The sequence below is a fragment of the Cervus elaphus genome, chromosome 22 (genome assembly GCF_910594005.1).
Source record: "Cervus elaphus chromosome 22, mCerEla1.1, whole genome shotgun sequence".
Lineage (NCBI taxonomy): Eukaryota > Metazoa > Chordata > Mammalia > Artiodactyla > Cervidae > Cervus > Cervus elaphus.
In genome coordinates, this window is record NC_057836.1 from 57,596,000 (window position 1) to 57,623,243 (window position 27,244).

Genomic DNA, 27,244 nt, shown 5'->3' on the forward strand with positions numbered 1-27,244 from the left:
TCTCCCCCTTCTCCTTCTGCCCTCAATCTTTCCCAGCATCAGGGTCTTTTCCAGTGAGTTGGCTCTTCACATCAGGTGGCCAAAGTATAGAAGCTTCAGCATCAGTCCCTCCAGTGAATATTCAGGATTAATATCCTTTAGGTAATCCAGTGGTCATGTATGGATGTGAGAGTTGGACTATAAAGAAAGTTGAGCACCAAAGAAGTGATGCTTTTGAACTGTGGTGTTGGAGAAGACTCTTGAGAGTCCCTTGAACTGCAAGGAGATCCAACCTGTCAATCCTAAAGGGAATCAGTCCTGAGTATTCATTGAAAGTCGTGTCCAACTCTTTGCAACCCCATGGACTATATAGGCCACGGGATTCTCCAGGCCAGAATACTGGAGTGGATAGCCTTTCCCTTCTCCAGGGGACCTTCCCAACCCAGGAATAGAACTCAGGTCTCCTGCATTATAGGCAGAGTCTTTACCAGCTGAGCCACAAGGGAAGCCCCCTATCACTAAACCCATATAAATTTCATTGTACAGTGCAGTGGTTACCCGAGGCTTTCAGTAGCAGACAGGCCTGGGTGTGACTCAGTCCCGTACTTGCAGCCTCAGGCAAGCCCTTAGTGTCCAGAGTCACACCGTCCTCTGTCATAAAATGAAGACAGTAACAGCTCTGAGTTGGTGTGATTTTTACCTGAAGCACACAGCACAGTGCCAGGACCGTAGAGGCAGTCAATAAACATGACAGTGATTACTGTCGTGCTGTTATTATCATCGTACAATAGGCCAATTGCACCAAAAGCTGTTCATTTCTTTTGTAATATTTTGCATTCAGACTTTTAGAAATTTAATTCAAAATTTTCCCCAACTTTAAATTACAGAGGATTCACTTTAGTTGAGGAAAAAATTGTGTCCTCCAAAATACAAAGCTTTGTTGAGTAATTTCCTTCATCTTGTTTCTGGCTAACTCTAAAGCTCATTATATTGTTTCTTAATATATTTAATATAAAATTAATCTCTTTTGTTATATAGAATCCCAAAATTTTACAATGAATATAGACCTTAAAAGCTTTGATTCTCACCTTGATTCTGATCTATGCTGATAAAATGTAAAGGCTTAAGACTTTATAGTTGGATATGCTTGCTTTGTTTTGTGTTTGAGATTAGGGAGAGGGTTATGTGTTTGAGTTGGGAAGAATTAAGTCTAAATGTCTTCAGTAACTAAAATAAGCTTAATTAAATTTGTGCTTAAATTTATATGAAAGACTTTATTAAAAGACAGTATCTGCTGCAAGTTTAGAGCTAGCAACTTAAAAAAATTACATCAAGAACACAGATAGGCCTTCCTTTAAGAAAATCTAAAATGAAAAGCTCTGAATTCATAAAATGAAGAGAGGATGGCTATTTGCTTTTCAAAAGAGACTCTGTTTCATGAAAAAGTAGCTTTCTTTCAAAATCAGGCTTTATGCGGTATTTGAAACAATTCAATGGTAAGAAATTTGATTTGCACAGACCACAAATATTGAATAAAATGAAATATGCTTGTGTCTGGAGAAAACAAAAAGCGCACTTTTTTCACATTAATGCCACTGTTTTTCATGTACCTTCTAGCAGATTCCTGTAGTTTAAAAATAATAATCAATTTGGATGTACTGGCCTTTACAATTTTAAAATGGTCTGGTGATCGTGTGTACCTCACTGCAACTGATGTGAAAAATGCAGTGCCCTGACAGCTCGCATTAAACATCACACAGAAAAAGTATAATTAGCATTTCTGTGCTAATTAAAAGTGATGCTGGGTTAGTTCCAATATCATGCTTTTAAATGGCTGATGTCTCAAGAGAACAAAGTTGAAGAAAAAAACGCATTTCAAATGGAAAAGTCCTGTGCAAACTTTCTTAAATGATTTGGATTTGTTGCTGTTGTTATTTACATCTCATTATAACGGGAGACTTCGAGATGACTTCCTTTAATCAGGCTACCATTTTCACTTTTCCCACTTTGCAAGCAGTAGGGGATTCAAGTTTTGTTTTGTTTTTTTTTTTTTTTGCTTCCTTAAATCCTTTGACCGTCTGCTTTCACACAAAATTAATTAAGGATTCTCTAAATGGAGAACACGCCATGAGAGAAAGAAACAATTCAAGATTTTCAGTTTTTCTTTAGTAGAATGCAAAGTACATAGTGTACTCAGCCACTTCAACTTTCCCAACAAGTGAAAATTTCAGAGACAATATTACCTCCCCAACCCAGGGCTTTTCAAATAAACAGATGACTGCCACTGATGAAATACTTTTTTCAAACATAGTCCAATTATTTGAAATCACAAAGGTTCTACATAGTATTAAATCTGATTTTCTTTCTAGACGAAATGTTGGAGAATCACCAAGAGGTGGGGAGAGAGGGAAACTATTGTTCCACCACATTCCATTCCTGTTAACTCAACTTGATATATGCAATAAATTAAGTCTGCACCGCAGGTCAGTGAATTTCTATTAACTGCTTATTACGGAAGAAAGGAAAGCAGACCAGTCAAGAACTCTTACACATCAGCTAAAGCAAGATGTCACTCTGTTTAACTTTTACAATAAGTGTTCTTCCATCTCACACATGTGAAAGGAAAAAAAAAAAAACACCATTTGGCATTTGAGCCCTCATTGCCAATGTGCATTAAGGCAAAGAATCAGCCCAGACTGATTACTTCTGATTTAAAAGCCTAGGGAACTCTCTAGATTTTGCTCAGACTCTGCTGATGTATAACGTCACCACTTTAAGACATGCCTCTAAGGGCTCTGAAAATATGGCCACCTTGCTAAGGTGTGTTACAGTTGTAGTCCCAACCGTAGTCTATCTGCTTCTTTCAGGTTCAACAACTGCTGCGTGGAAATGAGGCCTCCACTCGGAGTTAGACCTCAAAGGAGGAGATGGTTCAAGTTTTCTACATAGAAGCTAAATGAGCAAGACTATAGAAGGCCAATATCTGAGAGGCCTAGGACGAAGACCAGAGCTCCTGAAGATGCTAGGAGTTTGGTCCACAGAACTCAGTTGGTTCTAAGTATCCTGAGCATGCCTGGGATCCTTAGACAAGACGTAATAGATGACTGGGTAAAAAGCAATTAAGCGGGTGGGCCTGGTCCTCCCTGTCTCCAGACAGGGAGTCTAAGGACTCCGCAGAGCCTAAGAAAAACTGGGACAGGAGGCTTCTTCCTGGGGCCTCTGTGCAAGGCTGGAAACAAGCCAACTGCCTAGAATGCAGACCACCCTGCCTTCTACCACTTACTTCCTGAGATGCTAGCACTTCGGAGCTCCAAAACCAGATCTGAGTCCCAGGGAGGATGCCAAAAAATAAGTATGCTGCTGCTAAGCCACGTCAGTCGTGTCCAAATCTGTGTGACCCCATAGACGGCAGCCCACCAGGCTCCCGTCCCTGGGATTCTCCAGGCAAGAATACTGGAGTGGGCCACCATTTCCTTGTATTATAATATATAATAAACGTATCTGTTATATACATATGTAAATTACAACAAAGCCAGAGAGAGTAGGGTCTTTCTGAGAGTAAGGAAATCTGGACACAAAAGGAGATCTGAGTGACCCACGCACACAGAGCAAAGACCGTGTGAAGGCAGTCACTTGCAGGCCACAGAGAAGGGTCTCAAAAGAAACAAAACCTGTGCTGCGATCTGATAGGGTTATTTAAGCCATCCTAGGCCACAGAAAATGAATGAGATCTCATTAGTTAAATCTAGCTTCAATATAATACTAGATTGTAATAACATAGTGGAAAAATTCATACTGATACAATGTCACTTAAAAATCGGTCTGTTATCAGAGCAGACTTTATGCCATGAAAATGTCTATATAAACATCTATCTATGCACCTATATAATTTTAATGCAACTTCAATTAAAGATTTTATATTTTAAAAATTTTGACTCTAATGATTCATACATTTTATATGAAAGAATAAATCCCTAAGAACAGTTGAGAAAAGGATTAAAAAGATCTTGGTTTACTAGATCAGAATGTACTATAAAGAGAATATGGTATTATCTTAGAAACAGAAAATTAACTCACTGAAACATAATAGAAAATCAAGAACCAGAGGCCAGCATATGAGGATTTAATAAACGACAAGGGTCACATTTCCTTCCACTGGATAAAAAATGTATTACTCAATAAATTATTCTGGTTATCCACATGGAAAAAAATTGTTTGGACTAAACTCTTACACTATATTCCAAAACAAATTTTATATCCATTACAGACATAAACTGGAAAAGGAAATGACAACCCACTCCGGTATTCTTGCCTGGGAAATCCCATGGACAGAGGAGCCTGGCAGGCTGCAGTCTGCAGTCTATGGGGTCACAAAAGAGTCGGACATGACTTAGCGACTAGATACCAACAAAAAAGACATAAATGTGAAAATATTAATTGAAAATATTTCAAGAAAACCTAGGAGGTTATGTGTTTGTTGAGGGAGAAGGAGAGAGCTTAATTTCAAACTTAAAACTCACATACTATAAAAGAGAAAATAGACACATTTGGTTAAGCATAAACAAGACACTTTTGATGACCAAAGTTCCCCTAAACAAATCCAACAGACAAACAATGTATTTGGAAAAAATACTATAAAACAGAGGAAAAGCAGGCAGTTAATATATAATGTATATACAGGAAGCTCCTACAAATCAATGGGAATACAAACAGTTTTATTCCATATGAAAGGAACAAGAGAAGAAAACTCACAGAAGTGTTGGTGTAAGTGGCAAGAAAATATTCAAAGATGTGTAATTTCATTAGCAATGCAGGAAATGTAAGTGAAAATAAATGAGATATCCTTCATGCTCATCAGATTGGCAAAGTATGAGAAAGATTAATAATTATTATTGCCGATGTTGAGCTTGAAAAACATGTCCATTTCACATTGCTTAAATAGGACAAAAATATGCATGAGGGCAATAATGTGTTTAAAAGGAAGTGTGAATTTTAAAAAGCTTTTGGGATGTAGTCTGTCCACATTCATTAAAAGCACACATATGTTTGACCTCAAACTACCCCCTCTTGGGACTCTAGGCAAAGAAATAAAAGCTCAAATACAGAAAACTTATTACATCACTGCTTGTAAAGGCTAACAACAACAACAAAATGGAAACAAAGTGAACGCTTTACAATCAGATCCATTGTGGAATATTATACAGCCATCAAAAGGGATTAATTACAGCTCTGCCAGTTGGGATAAAAGGGGTTTCCATAAAGTGTTTTGTGTGACAAAATATAAATGTAGAAAATTTTTTATAAAAAGCACATTATTATAAAACAATAATAAACCCCCCTAAAATCTTAATTTATGACTTTGTGTATATAGGTTTACATATGACCATAAAGATAAATATGGATTATGTATAATACACATTTTATATATTAGATTATACAATTTAATTATATTATATATGTGTACAACTAATGAAATAGAAAGATAGATGATAGGGAGACAGAGAGAGAGACATAGTAGCAATGGTAGGTGAAAGGAGAGATAAACAGATTGCACTATAATACTATATTTATATAAAATTATATGTGTGCTATACTGTGGTAAAAGTCACTGGCTCTAAGATATTTTTTGCCTTTTATTACCTCTGAAGTCAAAATGTATTTTACAGTTGATGGCATCTGGTATCTCCTAATTAATTAGTGAATTTTTTCTTTCCTTAATGGTACATAAAATACTGGTGCCTTGAGTGGATGAAATATGGCATTATTCTAGTATCATATCCCTCAAAAAGTGCTTTTAACACAAGTTGAAAATGGTGCATTCAATTGAAGAGCAAAGCTTTAAAAATCACTTATCTTTTTCACATTTCTTAAGTGGGTTAAAAAAAAGTTAAAGTGTGCAAGAGTAAAAATGAATCCCTCAGGGCACAGTCCTCTAGTAGACAAATAATCTAACAGTGTTATACCCATGGAAGCGGATTAAAGGAAGAGAGGTCATGTCTTGAAATCTTCACATTAGAGGACAGTTTGAGAGTATTTCATTGTCTCTCCTGCAATCCCTAGGCAGAGAACCAGAGCGAGACAGCAAAGGCTTTCTCCAGCCTCAACTACCAGCTCAGACCCCCATCTCTACAATCCTCTTCCTTCTGCTCTACAGGGAATAACGGGCCAGGAAGGCAGTGTTTCTCTGATGCGAAGTAACTGAATACCCAGAGAAGACTGAAATGTGGCCATAGGGAATCCGTTCTACTAAAGTAGAATCCTTAGTTTGAATCCTGGTGGGCCCATTTAAAGTAGTAGGTCTTCCTGGTTTCATCTAGGATGTTCCAAAAGACAGCATTTAGAAACATGAAATGTTACCTGCATAAACTTTCCATTTGCTTCAAAAATAGTCCCTTATTGTTAATATGTGATGGACAATGTATTCATTTACAGTCTCCCAATAACTAAAACACTACCATTCTTAGAATTTGAATATTCTCTGACAATTTAAAGCTAGTTTTCACAGTTTTGACTCCTAAAGTCATTTTCCTTCTCTTTTTCAAGATCTCCTCATCTAGAAAGGAAAGTGAAGGATTTCCCTGGTGGTCCAGTGGTTAAGAATCTGCCTGTCAATGCAGGGGGCATGGCTTCGATCCCTGGTCCAGGAAGATCCCACATGCCGCAGAGCAACTAAGCCCGTGTGCCACAAGCTGAGATCAGCAACTGCTGAGCCTGTGTTATCAGCTACTGAGCCTGCACACCTAACAGCCTGTGCTCCACAACGAGAGAACCCACTGCCAGGAAAAGTCCATGCGCTGCTATGAAGAGCAGGCCTGCTCAATGCAACCAGAGAAAGCTCACATGCAGCAACGTAGACCCAGTGCAGAAAAGCAAACACATAAATAAACACAAAATAAACACAAAAATAAAGAAAGAAAGGAAAGAAAAGTGGATCCATAAAAGGATAAAGGCACTTTGGCTGCAAAGGCCATTGGTTAGAAATCACAATTGAATTTTACTCCATACTTTAGTGGTCTTATTACAGGTCTGGAATTGGCTGGATAGTGGAATACATAAAATAAGAATCTGACCCAACTTCAGAATTTACATGATTTATAGTCAGGAAATAAAACACACAATAATACACAGACTCTAGTATTGCTAATCAGCCTATTAGTATACGTTATGTGTAAATGTACTGTTTCTTTGAATGTCCTCTATTCCTAAAATAATGCCCCTTTCCCTTCTCTCCCTGACTTCCTCCTCCACATATGTAGTACCCAAGCTCTCCTCGGCTAACAGGGCCAGCTGTGCTTGGCATACAGTGGTGTTCGGCCCCAGATAGTCTTCATCACCTTCCCATCTTTTCCACAATAGAGTTATGAATATGCTATTCCAGTCCTTCTTCCCATTTGCCTGTTTATAGCTCAATTACCTTTTTTAAAGATTTATTCATGTACTCACTTCTTTATTTTTGGCTGCGCTGGGTTTTCGTCATGTGCAAGAGACTTTTCTCTAGTGGCAGCAAGTGGGGGCTCCTCTCTAGCTGCAGTGCGTGGGGTTCTCACCTCAGTGGCTTCTCCTCTTGGGGAGCACAGGCTCTCGGCACACAGACTCAGTAGCTGTGGGCACATGGGTTTAGTTGCCCCAGGGCATGTGGACTCTTCTCAGAACCAGAGATCAAACCCATGTCTCCTGCATTGGTAGCCAGATTCATAACCATAAGACCACCAGGGAAGACCCTATAGCTTAATTATTTTTATCTCAGTAACCATTTCTCACCCGTACACATTATCTTTAATTCATTTCCTTGCCTACTTTCTCCTAACACTAATTTCTTCAGAAAAGATTTAAGGAAGATTTCAAACATATCATAATAAGTGACTGAATTTGAAAGAATTTTAAAAACTTCTCTGAGATGACAAATATTTAAAACTTGAAAGTTTTTAAGAGAAGAGAGAATTAGCACTTTTTTTCCCAATTATTTTTACTAGTTGGAGGCTAACTACTTTACAATATTGTAGTGGTTTTTGCCATACATTGACATGAATCAGCCATGCATTTACATGTGTTCCCCATCCTGAACCCCCCTCCCACTTCCCTCCCCATCCGATCCCTCAGGGTCATCCCAGTGCACCAGCCCCGAGCACTTGTCTCATGCATCCAACCTGGACTAGCGATCTGTTTCACACTTGATAATATACATGTTTCGATACTGTTCTCTCAGATCATCCCACCCTCGCCTTCTCGCATAAGAATTAGCACTTTTAAAATACTTTATCCCCCTCAAAAAAATCCAAAAATAAAATACAAATGACTGAAACTGGGCCTTTCAGAAACAGTTACCCACTATTTGAATAGTTTGAAGTATGTTACAAGAAGGGATGGGGGAGGTGGGGGAATCAAGTAGAAAATGAGGCTATTCAGTGACAGGTAATGTGAAGTCCTCTTTAAAATGACCAAGCAAGAAAAGCCCAGAATCAGCATAAGCCACGTTTCAGAAAATAATTTTAATTAAATGGCATCAATTCCAAGGAGGAAAAGAAAAAAGAAAAGATGTCGAAAGCAAAGCTGAGAGTTGCATAGAGAAAGGTAGTTTTCCTCTTGATTTGGAGAAGTGATAGAAGGTGAAGACCTAAGATTCACTAGGCCCAGGACCGATATGTATAGTTGTGCAGGCTATGAATTGGACAAAGGCTCTCAATGAAGGTGTTGAGTGAGGAATGATCCCGACGACATTCCCCGTTGTGCGCTTCACAAATTTGGAGAAAGGGGTAGTTTTTTCTGGTCTCAAGGGATATGTCTGTACCATGGGAGCATCTTTTTCTAAATAGTGATTTTATTTTTTAATTTATTGAAAGTGAAAGTGTTAGTCACTCAACTGTGTCTGTCTCTTTGCAACCCTGTGGACTGTAGCCCACCAGGCTCCTATGTCCATGGAATTCTCCTGGCAAGAATACTGGAGTGGGTTGCCATTCCCTTCTCCAGGGTATCTTCCCAACCCAGGGACAACACCCAGGTCTCCCTCATTGCAGGCAGATTCTTTACCATCCAAGCCACCAGGGAAGCCTATTTTTATTTATCTTAGTTGAAATATAGTTGATTTACAATATTATATTGGTTTCAGACATACAACATAATAATTGGTATTTTATAGATTATACTCCATATATGGTTATTGTAAAATATTGGCTACATTAGCTTTGCTGTATATTACACCCCTGTAACTTACCTACCTGGTAGTATGTGCCTCTTGACCCCCTCACCCATTCTCCTCCTCCCCCACCCTCCTCCCCTCTGGCAGCCACCAGTCTGCTTTCTGTATCTGTCAGTCTGTTTCTGCTTTATTTGTTCCTTTGTTTTATTTTTAGATTCCACATATAAGTGAAACCATACAGCATTTGTCTTTCTCTGTTTGACTTATTTCACTAAGCCTAAGACCAACAGGTAGAGATTTTTTAAATTGCTTCCAAATTCTTTGATACTCCACCTGTCAGAAAGTGAGATCTATACTCCACTCCCTCTGAACCTAAGCTTTTTACTGTTCTATCCGTAGAATACTGGAAGTGACAAAGTGGCAGCTTCCCCCTCCTGCATTTTGCAGCATTCACTCTTGGAAAGTGACTGCTGTGCCCTGAGGATGGTCAGACAGCGTGGAGTCGTCACTTGCAGGTGATCTGCCTCACAGTCGCATCCACGGTCTTGGTCAATAGCCAGCATCACCCAGCAAACACCAGTGGGAAGACACCTCCAAAGGATACCGAGCTACTGCATCACCTCTACCCTCTGGTCTCTCCACCAATGCCCTAGAAACTGTGGAGCGGAGACAAGCCATCACTGCTGGGCCCTGTCTAACTCCCTGATCCACAGAGTCTGGGAGCATAATAAAATGTTGTGTTTTTTTAATGCCACTCTGCTTTGAGTGGTTGGTTCTGCAGCACTAGATAACTGGGACATCATCCACCAGGACCTATTTCTAATTCATGCAGAGGCTCTGTACAGGCTACGAGCCACCCTGACTTAAGCTCCTTCTAAGTGCTAAGCCAGGAAACAGGTTACTGAACTGAATCCTCAGGCTCACGCTATTGTTAAATATTTCCATTTCATGAAGCCAGGTCTCTGCAGCAAAAAGCCTCAGCATCATCTCATTGTGTGCAGGGCCCCTGGCTTATCTCTCTTGAATTATCTCTCTCCAGCTCCCAAATCCCACACTGCATTCTACCTACACTCACAGCTCCCAGGACACAGCTCTCTCTTGCCTCTGGGTCTCTGCGTAAGCTGATGCCTCTCCCTGAAACATCTTTCCTACCTCCCCACCCCCTACATCCACGGCTGTTTTCTCATGCTCTACTTTAACTTTCTAAAACCAAAACTGTCAGTGATGCAAGTGGGTTCTGTATTCTTTCATTCTAAACTTACCATCACTCTGGAAACTTCTTCCATAATACACCTTGCTCAATGGCTTCCCAAGAAGCCTCCCAATGCACCTCCTCCACTAGAAATGCCCTCCAATGGTAGTGAGGCGAGAAACACAGCTGCTGGCCAGATTCCAAGAATCACCATCTTAAGATCTGTCACCATGAAGCAGGCGTAGATGAAAAGTTTGGAATCTCATTTCCACAGAGAAATGATGCAAATTCAAAAAGTCATAAAGTCAATTTTATCCCGCTTACACAAGGGCATATCACAAGGGCTTCAGGATGTTTAAATCTCTTGCTGACTAGAACCTTAGGAGTAAGCAAAAGTGCAAAACAGCCTAAAAATCACATGTAGCCTTCGTTGCATTTGGCCTGAGAAAAGCTGGTGGCGTTGAACTAGCAGTAACATGATGACTCGCGGCCTACCCTGGCTGCGGTGGGCATTTCAGATGACTAAGCTCAGAATTAAGGCTCTGGAAGTTTATAAGAACAACTTTAGAGCTGGGAATACGGAGAAACTGATTTCTTCCTGATGAATTTTTCACTCTTAGTTTGGTTTCTTCTACATGTAATCCCCACTGTGAGACAATTAAAATAAAACCAAAAGTGACTGGATATGAGAAAATGATAACTTTGATGTGGGAAAAAAAATGTACACAGAATGAAATGAATGCTGCTCTCAAATAAAATCTTGCAGGATTGTGAAACAAGACAGACCTAATCTCTCAAATAACAAAGATTAAGCAAAAATGATAGAATGTGAATGTCAAAGAGACTCTGGTATAACTGGAAAATTGATAGACACCCTGGAGTTTCCAAAATGCGTTTTAAAAACCTGAACACATTCTTTGATACAATACAAAATCTGTGGCATTCCATGGGAAAATAAATGTTTATTTCCAATCTTAGCTTTCAAATATTTAAATGAAAGCAGACAGGCTCTTTTCCCTAATACTGAAGGCACTGGCATGCTAATAAGCATTTCAATGAGAAGAAAAAATACATGTATCTCTCTGAGTTAAAGTGAGGTCTATCTCACTCTTCCTTGTCTAGCTACCTTCTTTTTTCCTTCTGTCAGCTCTATTTTGTCTGTCTGCCCTATCTCTCCTTTTATTACTAGTATAGTAGTAGCAATTGTCCTTCCATTTTCCTTCTCACTGTAACTCTATTTTCAATCAAATGACCTATTCATTGTGATCCTACCCTCTGCGAGTAAATCTGCTAGCCCTCAGGACAAACATGAATGCATTGTGGGGTTCTCATCAGACTGGAAAGTACAAACAAGCTGAAAGATAAGACAGGAACCAGATTTCCACCATACCAAGCAGTATCTGACCGTAAATGCTGGCATGTTTCAAGAAAAGGACCCTGGAAGATGACCCTAAGGAGGAAGGAAGAACGTTCACCCAGGGAATTTTGTAAGCAGAGATATAGGGGTAAGAGAAGGCATTATTTGCTCACAAGTTCAGTCCAGTAGACTACTTTGCCTTAAATGAAGAGTTAACATAGGGAGGGTTGGTGAGAGAGGGTTGCAAAAGCAGAGGGGATATAATTGTGAGTGAGTGAGTGAGTGAGTGAGTGAGTGAAAGTCGCTCAGTCATGTCTGACTCGTTGCGACCCCATGGACTATACAGACCGTGGAATTCTCCAGGCCAGAATACTGGAGTGGGTAGCCTTTCCCTTCTCCAGGGGATCTTCTCAATCCAGGGATCGAACCCAGGTCTCCTGCATTTCAGGTGGATTCTCTACCAGCTGAGCAACAAGGTAGGCTGCCTTGATTGCCAGGTGAGGGGTTTAGACTCCACTGCCCAGCAAGGAGAGCCAGTGGTATTGTTTGGGGGGGTTTAAAGATTTGTCTTTGAGATCCTCCCCTCCCTCTCCTTTCATGGGAGCCAACCATCATTTGTTTGCTATTTGTTACACTTACGGAATAAAACGCATTCCTTATGCTATTCTCTATTATAAAAGTAGGTGGGCTAAAGGCTTCATATTACCTTTAAAAGTCATATACATTGATGGGCTTCTGTAAGTAACCAAAAATAAATAAATAAATAACACTCAGTTCTGGTTATTTAGATAAATAAGATTTTGAAGGTTATCTCTCAGGTGAAAAAAAAAAAAAAAAAACCAGATGAGATAAATCTGAGTCCAGTATAAAATCTAGAGAGCTGGAGTGGGTTGCCATGCCCTCCTTCAGGGGATCTTCCCGACCCGAGGACTGACCTTTGTCTCTGAGTCTCTTGCCTTGGTAGGTAGGTTCTCTACTGCTAGCACCACCTGGGAAGCCACTCCAGTAGTCTTGCCTGGGATGATCCCATGGGCAGGAGCCTAGTGGGCTACGGTCCATAAAGTTGCCAAGAGTCAGACATGGCTGAACTAACTAGCACGCATGCACCTTTCCCATAGAGGCCGCCAAGAATTATAGCCAAACACTCCTGATTAAAATGGAAGCTGGCTGGCAAACCTTGACATGGCTTCTCTCTCTCTTTTTTTAATTAATTTGTATTGGAGTATAACTGCTTTCGGGTTTCCCTGGTGACTCAGATGGTAAAGAATCTGCCTGCAACGCAGGAGACTTAAGAAACACGGGTTCAATCCCTGGGTCAGGAAGATCCTCTGGAGAAGGGGATGGCAACCCACTCCAGTATTCTTGCCTGGAGAATCCCATGGACAGAGGAACCTGCTGGGCTACAGTCCATGGGGTCACAGAGAGTCAGACACGACTGAGCGACTGAACACACACACACAGAGTTGCTTTAAAATGGTATGTTTATTTCCATAGCACAACAAAATGAACCAGCTATAGAGATACACGTCTCCCCTCCCTTAGGGACTGCCTTGCGTTCAGCTCACCACAGTGCGCCAAGCAGAGTTCCCTGGACTACACAGGAGGTTCTCACTAGTCATCTCTTTCATACCAGGTAGTAAGAGCGTACACGTGTCACTCCTGACCCCCAGGTGGCCACACGCCCATTCTCCCCTTGAAATCCAGATATGTGTTCTGTCTGCGTCTCTGCTGCTTCTTTACAAATAAGATCATTTATACCATATTTCTAGATTTCACATATATGCATTAATATACAATAGTTGTTTTTCTCTTTCTAACTTACTTCCCTCTGTATGAAAGTCTCTAGGTCCTTCCATGTCTCTACAAATCATCCAATTTTATTCCTTTTTATGGCTGAGTAATATTCCTAGTTGAAATACTTACAAAAGTCATAGAAAAATACAAAATCCACACTGCCATCAAAAAAATATATATATAGACAACTATTACTAGACTCTTGAGAAGTATTTCAGTTGAATGTATGGCTCATGGATTAAAATGTTTGCTTGCCAGGCCACGGAGACGCTGGGCTGAAGGGGAACCCGAGCAGCCAAGGCTGTTTATTCCCACTCCCTGCTCTCCTCCCACCTACATCTCACCAAACTCTCTCAATTTCTTCAGACTGGAAATCCTAGAAAATCCTAACGCAAGAACTAGAGAGCAGCTGGCGCGTGCTGTCCTCTGGCTGCACACTGTGGGGAGACCTCTTCCCTTCCCAGGGGTGCTTGAGACATCACGTGGAAAGGTGGAACAGAAAACATCCTGGATCTTAGAGAAACAACACACTCCTGAAAGTGCTTTACTTGAAGCAGTCAGAAAAAATTCTAAAAATTAACCTGGCAGTCAACTGTACAGTGTTTCATACTGTCCAAGAGGCTGTGCCTGCAGAGATACCCAGAAAGAGAGCCATCAGGAAAGCAAAGACTGAGGGAAAAAAGACAAAAGAAAGCAATAAGCTGAGTGCAAAAGAAGCTGGGTGGAACAAGAAAGACTTTAAAGAAAACGAAAACTGCCATAACAGAAGGAAAGCGTATTGAAGACAGTAAAAAGTGGAATTTGCATTGTAAAAAATCAAATCAGAAACAAAGATGGGGAAAACATGAGTACTGCCCTCTTTATGAATGTCGAGTAAAAAGGCAGAACAACTAATAGCATGTGATTAGCAAGACATTGGTTGTAATAAGAGATGTAGGCAAAGGCAGGAAAGATCAGCAGTGCAACTCTTCATCTGCATGAAGAGTTTGTAGATGAGTCCAGAGTTCAAGCAGGCAGCAAAGAACTTGGGAAGGACGTTAACTACAATCTTAGTAGCTGTACTATAAAACTAAAGGCATAACGTGAACCAAGGGAAGGCCACTCCTCTCCAGAGGGTTTGGACTCAAAGCCCCATATGGGTTTAGCTATGATAGAAAAAGAAACGGCGTTTCATAGTGAGTAGGCCTAAAAACACTGCCAGGGCAAAATCCTGGCTCCCTCAGCATGTGAGCTTGGTCAAGTTACTGTATTTCTTTTTTGCCTAAAAAGTTAAATTTATAATTAAATTATAAGATGGGAATAATCATAGTTCCTTGCTCATGAGACTGCTGTGAAGCTGAAAGAGTGATATTATGTACATCACTTCATCTGGCACGTAGCACAATGCTCGGCAAGTGAGTTGTTGCTAAGCTGTTGCTGTCATTATTCAAATCAGAGGACAGATTTATATACGTGGCCCTAGAGATGAAGAGAAGTACATGAAGATAACTTAAAGAAATGCAAATTCCAAACAGGCAGTCTTGGAACTAGCTGCAATACTAGGTGTAAGATACCCCCTACTCAGATCCAAAAAAAAAAAAAAATTGAATAATTCAAACCAGAAGGAACAAATCTCATCTAAAGGCAGTGGATCAGGAGTCCCCTGGTGTCATAACAACAGTACTATGCTATCACCCTAGACCCTATGCATCCTGGTCAAAAATCTCTAACCAAAATGCCTTCTCAGCCAATTGATGAAACACAGCACCCAGTTCTCCCTGGCTTCAACTTGTTTAGAATGGCAACCTTGATTTATTTTCCATAATAAAATCTAGTATGTAAGTGTCTTTTCCCTCCAGGAAGTCTGCATTAAATATAGAAATGATAACGTAAATCAAACCTACAGAACTAATATTTTTATAGTACATTCAGGAGTTGGTTTCAAATCATGGGGCAGTATTTACAAATGTAGTTTACAAAGAGGTTTAATGTTTAATAACATATGGCATATCAGTGAATATGACAGATTAGCCTTGGGATTCCAATTTAAAAGAGGTAATTGAGTAATGGATTTTAGACTTTTACCTTTAAGTAGAAAGATTTAGAGAATTTAATCAAGTGTGCAAGTATCAGAATGGCTAGGAGAATATGTGCTTCATTATTTAAGGTTAATTTATTAGATTTGCTGGTGTTGTTAAGACTTGACTGGTAGGTCAGGCATTTGAAAAGCTTAAAAAGAAAACTGAACGTATTAAATGTATAAATGGATTTTTAAATACTTAAGGGTATTTTATTAACTAAGTTGTAACGGGACCTGCTTGGGAGTTGAATGTGTTCAACGTAAATTGGTCAAATATTATTCAAAGGCTCCCTTGAAAGCAATTGTTAAAATTTACTGGATTCATAAATCAAGTAATAAAGTGTGTAACGTGGACTTCAAGGTTTGAGAAAACTAGATTTCTAAAAAACTGTATCTATAATAAGTGAATACTAAATTCAAACCTTGAATAATAGCAGAGCCTTTTTCTCTACACAAAAGCAGCCCTCAGACATTAAAACATCACAATTGACATGGATTTAAACTAAGAATTGTAAATGTTTCTGAAAATGAAACCATATATGTGAAATAGAAGGAACAACCAGGCATGATTAGGAATTACTTTCCAAAGCTAGAAAAAAAAAATGATTTGAGTATACAGGTGAAATGGGCTTATTACGTTCTAGGAAAAATTAAGTACTAAGATTTTACACTTAAAAAACTGAATTACAAGTATAACGAGAACAAACTCATATTAGACCCCACGTAGAAAAAAATGTAATACACAAGGGGAAAAAATCAGGCTAGCCTCAGACTTCTCTTTACAAAAAAGGGTACAGAAAAATGGAACAACTACTACAGGATTTGAAGGGAAAAACTTGTTATCTAAATATTTCCACTTCACCAGCTTCCTATCCATGTATGAAGTAATGATAAAGACATTCTCAGATATGCAAGAATTCTAAAAACAGGCTAGAAGATATATTTCCATTAACAAGGATAAATTAAAATAGGAGCCTGGAAATCAGGCAGTTGTGTATAAGAGGACTGTGGTGAGCATTCAGTCCAGTCCAGTTGCTCAGTCATATCCAACTCTTTGCAACCCCATGGACTGCAGCACGCCAGGCTTCCCCGTCTATGACCAACCCCTGGAGTTTGCTCAAACCCATGTCCGTCGAGTCGGTGATGCCATCCAACCATTTCATCCTCTCTCATCCCCTTCTCCTCCTTCCTTCAATCTTTCCCAGCATCAGGGTCTTTTCCAGTGAGTCAGTTCTTCGCATCAGGTGGCCTAAGAATTGGAGTTTCAGCTTTAGCATCAGTCCTTCCAATGAATATCCAGGGCTGATTTCCTTTAGGATGGACTGGTTGGACCTCCTTGCAGTCCAAGGGACTCGTAAGAGTCTTCTCCAACACCACAGTTCAAAAGCATCAATTCTTTGTTGCTCAGCTTTCTTTATGGTCCAACTCTCCCATCCATACATGACTACTGGAAAAACCATAGCTTTGACTAGACAGACCTTTGTCGGCAAAGTAGTATCTCTGCTTTTTAATATGATGTCTAGGTTGGTCATAGCTTTTCTTCCAAGGATCAAGCTTCTTTTAATTTCATGGTTGCAGGTACCATCTGCAGTGATTTTGGAACCCAAGAAAATAAAGTCTGTCATTGTTTCCATTGTTTCCCCATCTATTTGCCATGAAGTGATGGGACCTGATGCCAGGATCTTAGTTTTTTTAACGCTGAGTCTCATGTGAGCATTACATGAGTTAAAAATAAAAAGTTAAGCTTACATAATTGCATTTTTTCAAGCCAAATGGCATGGAAACACCAGCAGTGTTCATAGCCCACAGACCCCGTGCCTCCTTAGACACCAGAGCACACAGGTGTTCTTGAGAAGGCGCAGACCAGGGACAGGGGAGGCAAAGCGCCTGGAGCCATGCTCTCTGATACCTCCACCAGCACACTCTGGCCGACCTCCAGAAATCCTCCGTCGGGGTGACTTCACTTGAGTTCTTCACATGTCTTTCTCTAGGAGTCCAGTCCATTCCACAGCCTGACTCCACTGACGGGCCTCCTTCTTACTTTCCTCCCAGAAGCAAGTCAAGGATATCATTGTTGTTGTCCTTCTTGACACCAAGAGAGGCTGGTCTTTTAGAGCCCACAAAGAACCTCAATAGCTACCCACTTTCTGCAAGCCCATCACACATTTCCCCCACCTTTTGAGTTAGAGTTCAAAACTGAGTTTTTCTGATTTGCGTGAAATGCATCATTCACATGCATGTCTGCTCATATCTAAATAATCAGAGGTTAAGTTTTTATTGTTAATAGCTTCTCTGGGATATAGAACAGCCTAAACCCATTAAAAATAATCAAGAAAATTTTTATTCATCAATTTAACAAATATTATTTTTGGCTTACAAGATGGATATTACAAGAGCTACTAAAATGAGTAAAATTTTGGTCCCTGCTCTCAAGTACAGGAGAAAGAAGTGAACAAAAATAATTGTGGTAAAACAGTGTATGAATTAAGTATAATAAGTGTGGTACAAATAATGAAATATGATAATTCATTAAAGGAAAAAATAATTTCAAAAGAATAATAAAAGCATCTATTATATATAAAATAAACAACTAATAAGGATCTACTGTACAACACAGCAAAAACTCTATTCAATACTCTGTAATGGCTTATATGAGAAAAATAATCTAAAACAGAGTGGATATATGTTTATGTATAACTGATTCACTCTGCTGTATACCTGGAAAGTAATACAAACTTATAAATAAACTACACTCCAATTAAATTTTTTTTAAAAAAAAGCATCATTTGGGGGCAACATTAAAATGGACTTTCCTTGCAGTCCAGTGGTTAAGACTTTGCCTTCCAAGGTATGGGGTGAAGATTCAATCCCTGGTGGAGGAGCTAATATCCCACATATCTTGGTCCATAAAACCAAGACATAAAACAGAAGCAATACTGTAACAAATTCAATAAAGACTTTAAAAATGGTTCACATCCAAAAAGTTTTTAATAAATAAATACTTAAAATTACTGTAAACAGAAACATTTCAAGAGAAGGCTGTGGGGAGGCTGGGTTTTAATTTGTTGCTTTTTTTTTACAATGTAACCTAACAATTTATTCATTTGTTCTTCCCAGGTGGCTCTGCAGTAAAAAAAAAAAAAAAAAAAAAACTGCCTGCAATGCAGGAGACCCGGGTTTGATCACTAGGTCGGGAAGATCCCCTGGAGAAAGCAAGAGCAAACCACTCCAGCATTTTCGCCTGGGAAGTCCCATGGAAGAGGAGCATGGCAGGCTACAGTCCACGCAGCCACAAAAGACCTGGACAAGTCTTAGCAGCTAAACAACAACAAAGGTTTATTCACTATATTTTGTAAAAATTTAGTTATGGATTTTACTAGTTGGGTATTGCAAATCTAAGAAATCTGGCTTGAACTTCTTAGTTTAGGGGGGAGAAGGAATTTATTTTTTTAGAATAATACTGGAGAGGTCTCAAGTGATCAGGAAGGGTGGAGGGCAGAGTTCTATAATAATTGGCCCAGTTTTCATTAAGGAACCATCCCTGGGTCAGAGGCTGAGTACACGGACATATTTTATAAAAATGGCAGTTCCTAGAGACCCACAAGGCTGAAAAAAAGGAAGTAAGGTTTACAAAAGGAGACAGAAAACTGTGAAGCCCTTCCTGCCCAGTTGTATAAAATCTTAGTTCTTTAACACAGAAGAAAGACTTCTCTCTGAGCATTATTCAGTATCACATAAAGATGGCTGGGCAGCCACCTCCTTGTTTCTATTTCAGGTATAAACATAGACTACAAAAATCAACGGAACAACATGTACCATAGGGAGAAAAAGGAACACCTCTAGGTATGGCTGATAATCCTGAGTACAGAGAAATCTCTGGTGCAAACTTCTCAGAGACCACCAAAAATAAAGGCTTTGATGTGATCTATTTTATGAGATGACATTAGAAACAAAAGATACTCACATCTCCTTGAAGTTTTCCAGTTCCATAACCAGCCTATGAAAAATGTAAGTTTCACATTGGCCTCTTCAGTGCATCTGTGAACAAGTTAAAATTTTATTTAACATCCATTTCATCTGGTCAAATCTGAAGACAACCACCCTGAATCCTAGTGTTTCACCATTCCCAGACTGCGACCTCATATGACTAAGACACTCAGTAGGGAAGATTGATTAGCTCGGGTTCTTCAGAACCCTCCCCCAGCCCAGAAAACTCTATGCCTACTGATGTTCACTTTTATACAGTAAGGTGGCCATTAAAGGCATACCTATTAGAGAACAGCAGGCTTTGCTGTGATGAATGTCAGCACACGGTACAAGAACATTCATGGTCATTACTAGTACTCCCCTGAATTTTCCTGAGATAATTAAAAGGCTGGAGGCTCAGCGCACAGCACCACACTCAACTCTCAGATTATTCCCTGAGACCCTCAAGGAACGCTGCCAGATTCCGCAGATAAAAGTACAAGATATCCGGTTCAAGCTGAATTTCGGATAAATGAGCAATTTTATGCCCCATACAATAGTTGAGATTTACTTCTACTGAAAAATTAACTATTATCTGAGATTCAACTCTAGCTGGGTATCTTGTATTTTATTTGGCAATCCAATGCTCCAAGTTCCCTTTGGTAATACCTTCAGTCCTTTTCCTGAAAGGTTCAAAGAATTAAATTTCAACCAGCTTTTTGCCCAAACTCTAACACTTTTTTACTTCCTCAATTTTGTGGTCACAAAACTCTGAATTCAGAGAATACCCGAGGTATGAGAGAAAAGAGGGAAAGCAAAAAATAAATAATAAATAATTTCTTTCCCCTGGTATAAATCTACCCCCAAAATAAAGCACTTGGAGCGCTGATGATTATTCCTTGGGTTAGCCCTATTTCAGACACAGTTTATAGGATGGTGGAAATCTCCTATGGAAGTGTGCTATTGTTACTTCCTACAATACTGACAAGGCACGCTGACACCACCAGATGCATTCCTGCCGGGATGCGTGAGCCCCAGTACAGAGAAATGCTACTGCCCCAGCAGTTCCTTGTCCATATATCATAAGCATGTGCACATCCTTACAAGGGGCCTGCCACAAAGGGCGGAGGAGGCCGTACATCACCTCTCAACACCTAGAATTTATATTTAAAGCCACCCTTGCAATGTCAGGCCTGGGAGGTCCTTGTATTAAACACAAATCATAAAATACTTGAAGAATGAACCCAAAACCCATAACTCTGCCTTCTACTGTCACTTCTGTTTGAGAATTTTCGGTAGTTATTGTTGAAGTCAGGGTATGCTTGGGAAGGTAAGGGGGCTACATTCAACCAAGAACACAATATGATTCTAGAAGAGGGGGACAAAAGCTTTTCACCAAAGACCTTAGTAAATAAAGTTTAAAAACAACCCCCCAGGTCACATTCATTAAGTGGCCACAAATCTGATTGCTGGAGCTGCAACATGTGACTCTGTAGGCTGACAGTGAAAAGAATGAATTAGGATTTATCCTGCTTTATATAGTACTTCCTGTGTTTCAGGGTAATCAAACAGTTAATGAGGGAAATTCCTTCTTTATGGGAAAACTCTCCATTAGCAAATGAAGAAGCTTTGATAAAATTAATCCATCACATTTTACAAGCTCTTCAATGAAATAATGGATCTAGACCACAGCCATCAAGGAACCAAAACTTGATAATGGGAGGACGAGGCTGCCACACCTGCCCCCTCTCATCCATCTGAGCATCACTTCAAGGGAGACAACCAGAACTTCTAGCTTCAAGACACGAAACAACAGGAAGTACAGAATACCCACCACGCAGCAAAAACTCTTGCCTACAAACTGAACCTGAATCTAATTGAACCCCCAGATCATTATATCATCCTCTCTGCTTTTGTGTATGTTTGAAATTTTTCATTTAAAAAGTTTTAAAAATCAGGTGTTGAGGATGTTCTTGGAAACCTTTGCTTCAACCTTTGCTTCAAATCCTTCTAATATGCATTAGTTCCCTTTCCAGCCTAAATATATTCACCATCCAGAATAGCTGAGTTTTCCTTTGATGACTGAGGTCATCATTTCAGGCTTAATACAACAGACTTCAAGTACAAGTTTCCATAGTGACTGATTTAAATCATGTAAAGGAGATGGCGCTTTATATTAATCCCAGAATATTTATTCATTGATCATAAATAGTTTGCAGGATCTTTTCACATACTAAGTATTGCTACCATCTATTTTCTTGATGTCTGACCTTTTTTCTCATGAAAATTTTAAAAATATTCTAAACCACAGTGAGTGGAGGTGAGAACTGGGGCTGTTAAAACATGCTGGTTCACTGGAGGTTTACTTTATATAAAAAAAACTTATGGCAAAGGATGGGGAGGCTTGGGCAAGACAGTATTCTGTAAACGCGCTGCTACCCACTCTTCCCCTTCTGCATGCCAGACTCTTGACTGAAAAATGCGATCAACTGTATGTAATAAAAGTTGTCTGCAAGTGGGGTTAACTGGGTAACTGGTAGCTTCATGAGGATAACCAGCACACTGAGAATGACCGGACTTTGTGTACATGCTCAGTTACTTCAGTCGTGGCTGACTCTTTGTGACCCCACGGACTATAGCCCGCAAGGCTCCTCTGTCCATGGGATTGTCCACGTCGCCATTTCCTTCTTCTGACCCAGGGATCAAACCCAGGGTTCCGACATTGCAGGTAGTCTCTTGCATTGCAAGAGGATTCTTTACCAACTGAGCCACCAGGGAAGCCCTGACTGAACTTCATTCACACACAAATATAAAGCAAAGTGAGTAGGGGTCTAAAAGAAACACCTTGTAGTTCTTTTATGGAAAAAACTGCTGGAAACCCTTAGCCACTGAGGGGAGGGAACTGTGCCTCTGATACAATCTGAATTGTTCTTTTTCCTCCATTCTTGCCATCCTCTTCTTACTCCACCCTGGTCCCCAATGGAGTAACTGCATTTGTCATCAACGTCCTTTGGTTAAACTTCTCTTAATGTACTTCAGAGTTCACTCCATGCATCCTTACTATCAATCATTTTGCTTGAGGATACTGTGATTCCTGCCAGTAGCCTCTCGAACATGCTGGTTGCTGACCTTTTGTATTAACCACTGACATACAGTTTGTCTCTCAGTTTATGATGTGTTGTGACTTACTGCCTGTCTACTCTCTGAGCTCTTGATGGGCTATTCTGTATTTTTTGCCTGACTGTAGCAAAGGAAAGAGAACAGTTTGTTTTTACTTTTGGTTTTATATTTGTGGGAAAGGCAACTTTCTGATTGCTGAAAACCAACTTTTTTCTTCCTTAACCTATTTCTGTTCCAGTGCTACTGGTCTTGAATACACCCATCTCCCCTCTTGTCTTCCCCTCTGGGTAACTCTATGTTTCTCATCATGCCATGCCCAGTACAGAATAGACTCCAACCCCTCTGAGGATGGCTTGCTTTTCTTCAAATCCTACAAATTACTGAAACTTTGCTTATGGGTAGAAGTAGAGATCAAGGCTCTAAGAAAAAAAAGGAAATTCTACAAAACCCAGAAGTGAGTTTAATAGGAAAGAATCCCTCTCTGTGATCCTTGCCCTTTTCTGATAAGAATGAAATGAAGATCTCTTGCCTCTTTCTTCCTTAAATACTCCTTTTCTCCCCCCTTCAACCCTATTTCCTAGACACAATAAAACTTGAAGATTAAGACCACCAAGCATCTGTGGCTCGAGAGGTACAATAAGTAGAGACTCAAGTTACAGGCTTGTGAAAAAATGCCATTGCCTAAAAAGGTAACGTAAAACGGTAAATTCAGAGGGAAGAGATGTCCGTGCTAATGGATGCCTCCAGAGGAATGAGGGCAAAGAGCAAGAGTCCAGGAGAAAAACCCAAGACTTCACAAGAAAGAAAGTAATTATGTTGCAGATAGAATAGGACCAGAATCTATTTTAAAAAAAAAATGAAAAAGCCAAGGAACAAGTAAAATGGGCCTAAAACCAGGGACAATCAACAGCTGACTGACTGTATTGAGAGAAAAAGGTGAGAATGGGGAGGTTGGACAAGTGAATGGGAAATCACCAAATACAAACCTGATATATGGTCCTTCTCTTTAATGATCCTTGTCTCCAGTCAGAGGAAGAAAGGACATTCAGAAGAAATTGACAGACCACTCTCTTCCAGATGACAAAAGGGAGGCTAAACATAGAAACAGCTCCACTTTGGACTGAAGAGCAGAAGCAAGGTGAGTGAACCAAGATTCAAAATTGAAGGAGACAGAAGCAAGGGAAGAGGCTGTGGCAGGAAGTGGAGGTAAATCTCTGCCATCACCACACGAGGAGGGTGGGATTTAGTGTTCCGAACCTGGGTGAGGTGAGCTGAATACAGGCAGCTCTCTCCGTGGAGGCCCCTTGGCCCTCGCACTCCCAGGCTTCAGTTCTGCACCCAAGCTTCCAGGATGGGCTGAGCTGTGGGGGTGGAGTAGAGGTTAGGGAGACACCACTGAGGTGGAGGGAAACGGAGTAGGAGCAAGGTAGCTGGCAGCCCAGAGAGACCAACTTTGAAGGGAAAAATTCTCCCTCCTGCATGTCTTAAGAAAAAGAATCTAAGGTTACTCAATGCAGCAATCTGTTTAAATCCAGACTTATAGCCAACAATCCTTTAATAACTAGTTACTGATCACCTACCACATTCAGGGCACCAGCAGTCAAAATATGAAAAGAATCAAAAGAAAATAACCAAGAAGGTGGTCTAGAAGAAGACTTAATTTCCAAGATGAAATATTAGTAGCCTTGGGTTATAAACAATCTTGGACTCTTTCATTTGATCTAAATACAGATTCTATGTATCCATGCTTCTAGCCAAGTATCCAACAAATAAGCACGCCGAACACCTACTATATGCCAAGATTTGTACCAGATGGTGGGGACAGAAAGATGTTAGACTTGATGCCCAACATGAATAGCTCTGCCCAGTAAGGAACGAGGGGGAAAAATGTTTAAACCAACATTACAGTGCAACAAAAGCACAAATTAGATAGATGCCCAAGGCACTATGAGAGCTTGGGAATGTCCAGATGGTAAAAGGGGAGGGAGGCACTCCAGTCAGAAGGAACAGCATGGGCAAAGACAAGGACAAGACAAACCGCAAGGCAGATGCATGCGGGGCAAGTAGTTCCCGTGACTGGAGTCCTGGAAGCACAGGAGAAATGCAGCTAGATAAGGGCAGAGCTTCTTCAACTCAGCACTACGTACAGTGTGTTCATCTCTTTGTTATGGAAGCCGTCTGGTGCGTTGTAGACTGTTTAATAGTATCTCTGGCCTCTACGCCTAGATGCCAGTACACACACACACACACACACACACTCATAGTGACCATCAAAAATGTCTATAGGCATTGTCAAATGTTCTCTGTGAGGTAAAACTGACAAATTTTGATCCTGGTTGAAAATAACTAGATTACAGAGGTAGAAATGGGTCAATTTACAAATGGTTTTACATGGGATTTGGATATTTTCTTCTAAGCAGTGGAAATCATGGAAGGAATTGACATGATCATATAGGATCCTGAGACCTATCACTTTTGTCTGGGGGATCTGCAGAGTGACAGAGCTGGAGTAAGAAGCCCAGTCAGGGGAAGTCTACTGCAAGAGTCCACGCAGGGGAGGGGATGCAAGCCTGACCAGGGGCAGTGGCATTAGCGCAGAGAGAGGAGGGCAGGAGATAGGAAAGAGCTGATAAAATGATGTCATGTTCTCCTCCCTGCCCTCTCAGTCAAAATAATAACCAAAAAGCAAACAAAGTAAATCTTAAAATGATTAGAACTGGTAAATAGATTTACAATGTGGTGATAGAAAAATGAATACTTCATGAAGCTTTCCTGAGAAAGCATTACTGCTTTTTCGAAAATCATTTCACATTAAAATTAATACATTCATTTATTTAACAACAACACTATTAACTTCTGGGCTACTAGAAAATAAAAGAAACTATGTGTAAACACATGTAGGGTTACGTGTATAAAATGAAACCAGGAGACTCGCTGGGTCGGCGGCCAGTGAAACTTGAAGAGACCTCAATTCTCTCTCACCACTGCTTCAGAAGCTTACCTCATTCCAAGAACAAGAGAAAAATAAAACTTCAGGCGAACAGCCTGCCTGTTTCAAGGAGGTGCTCTTTCCTGCACATACGCAAGCACACACTGTTCATGAACTTATATAGCACCAGTGACCTCAAAGTGCCAAGGCATTTCTGAAGGCAATTAACTGTTTCCTCTGAGAGTATCTTCGAGTGGGAAAATTAAAAATGCTTTTTTTAGGGATGACTGTCAGATAGCAACACATAGGTATACCACTTACCATTACCTCCACACCCACTGAGATCTGCAAAAGCAAGGTGGAACAAGAGCAGTTCATGCCAACAAGTCATGCCACACACTGGGCTGTCCAATCACAGGGCATCCCGGTGGTCCTCCGAAGGCCGTTTTCAGCCTTCTCCCAGCACCAAACCTGAGACTCACACCCACCGTTTCCTCCGTAACAGCTCTGCAGGACCGAAACACAAGATCCTGTGTCTGTGGAGGCCATCGTCCAAACCAAAATCAGAGTAAAACCATAGACAGTGGGTGAGCCAGGCTTGAGTATCATTTAGGGAGGGGAAGCACTGAATTGGCTAAATTAACATTTTTCTCCTTCGAAGTCTTTGTTATTCCCTTACCTCTCCTATTTCATTTTCAGCATTCAGGTAATTGACATTAACCAATCTCTCTGGAGACCGCTGGTCTTTCCAAGGAGACTGTTACAGGAAAAGCTTATTCTGCCCAAACTTACTATTACTGAAACACCTCAGGAGACATAACATTTATAAACTTCCTGTCACCCAATGTGCTGTTTAGAAGCCATTCATTTTAACTTAATTTGCGGGCCTGAAAGTCTCAAGCCCACTCGCTATATAAAAAGTGACTTTTTTAGCGATTGCCCATTATCATCGTGCCTCCTGCCAATGGTGCAAAGTTAAAGAGCTCGCAGAGCTGGGAATGTTCTGTTTGTAGTTAAACAAGGAGCTGCAAGATAGGTCCTGCCCAGAGGGCAGCCTTTCCCTCCTAAAGTCTAATAATAATTACCAGTGTAGCAAGTCACTCCTTCTCTTAAGATGCTGAGACTGGTGATACCCTACTTTAAGGTCAATGAATATGTGTGTCTGTGTGTGTGTGTGTGTGTGTGTGCACGCGCACGCACACTCAGTCCGCAGTGTCTGACTCTTCAACCCCACAGACTGTAGCCCACCAGGCTCCTCTGTCCTTTGAATTTTCCAGGCAAGAGTAATGGAGCAATGTGCCATTTTCTACTCCAGAGGGTCTTCCCGACCCAGGGATCAAACCTAAGTCTCATGTCTCCTGCATTGGCAGCTCAATTCTTTACCACTGAGCCACCTGGGAAGCCCAAGATCAATGAAAACGTCAGGCAAATCTTTCAAAAAGGTAGCTTAAGCTTCACTTTCCCTGCCACCTCCTCTTCATTTGTTTCCTTTAATATCTATCTGAATTGCTATTATTTATGTGGAGAAGGCAATGGCAACCCACTCCAGTGTTCTTGCCTGGAGAATCCCAGGGACGGGGGAGCCTGGTGGGCTGCCATCTATGGGGTCGCACAGAGTCGGACACGACTGAAGCGACTTAGCAGCAGCAGCAGCACCATGTGCAGAAAACCAAAATGCTTACCCTCAGAAAATTCTAATTGCTTATATAATA

General features: G+C 40.4%; 1 long non-coding RNA gene across 1 annotated transcript in view; it reads right to left on the minus strand.

The window, feature by feature from the left end:
* Window positions 1–17,638: 17,638 nt before the first annotated feature.
* Window positions 17,639–27,244, minus strand: part of LOC122680837 — an 83,158-nt gene continuing 73,552 nt past the window's right edge. Inside the window, exons 2-3 of the long non-coding RNA XR_006336791.1 lie at window positions 19,482–19,555; window positions 17,639–17,768 (exon numbers count right to left, since the gene is read on the minus strand). This is a non-coding gene — a long non-coding RNA (uncharacterized LOC122680837). The remainder of the gene's footprint in view (window positions 17,769–19,481; window positions 19,556–27,244) is intronic.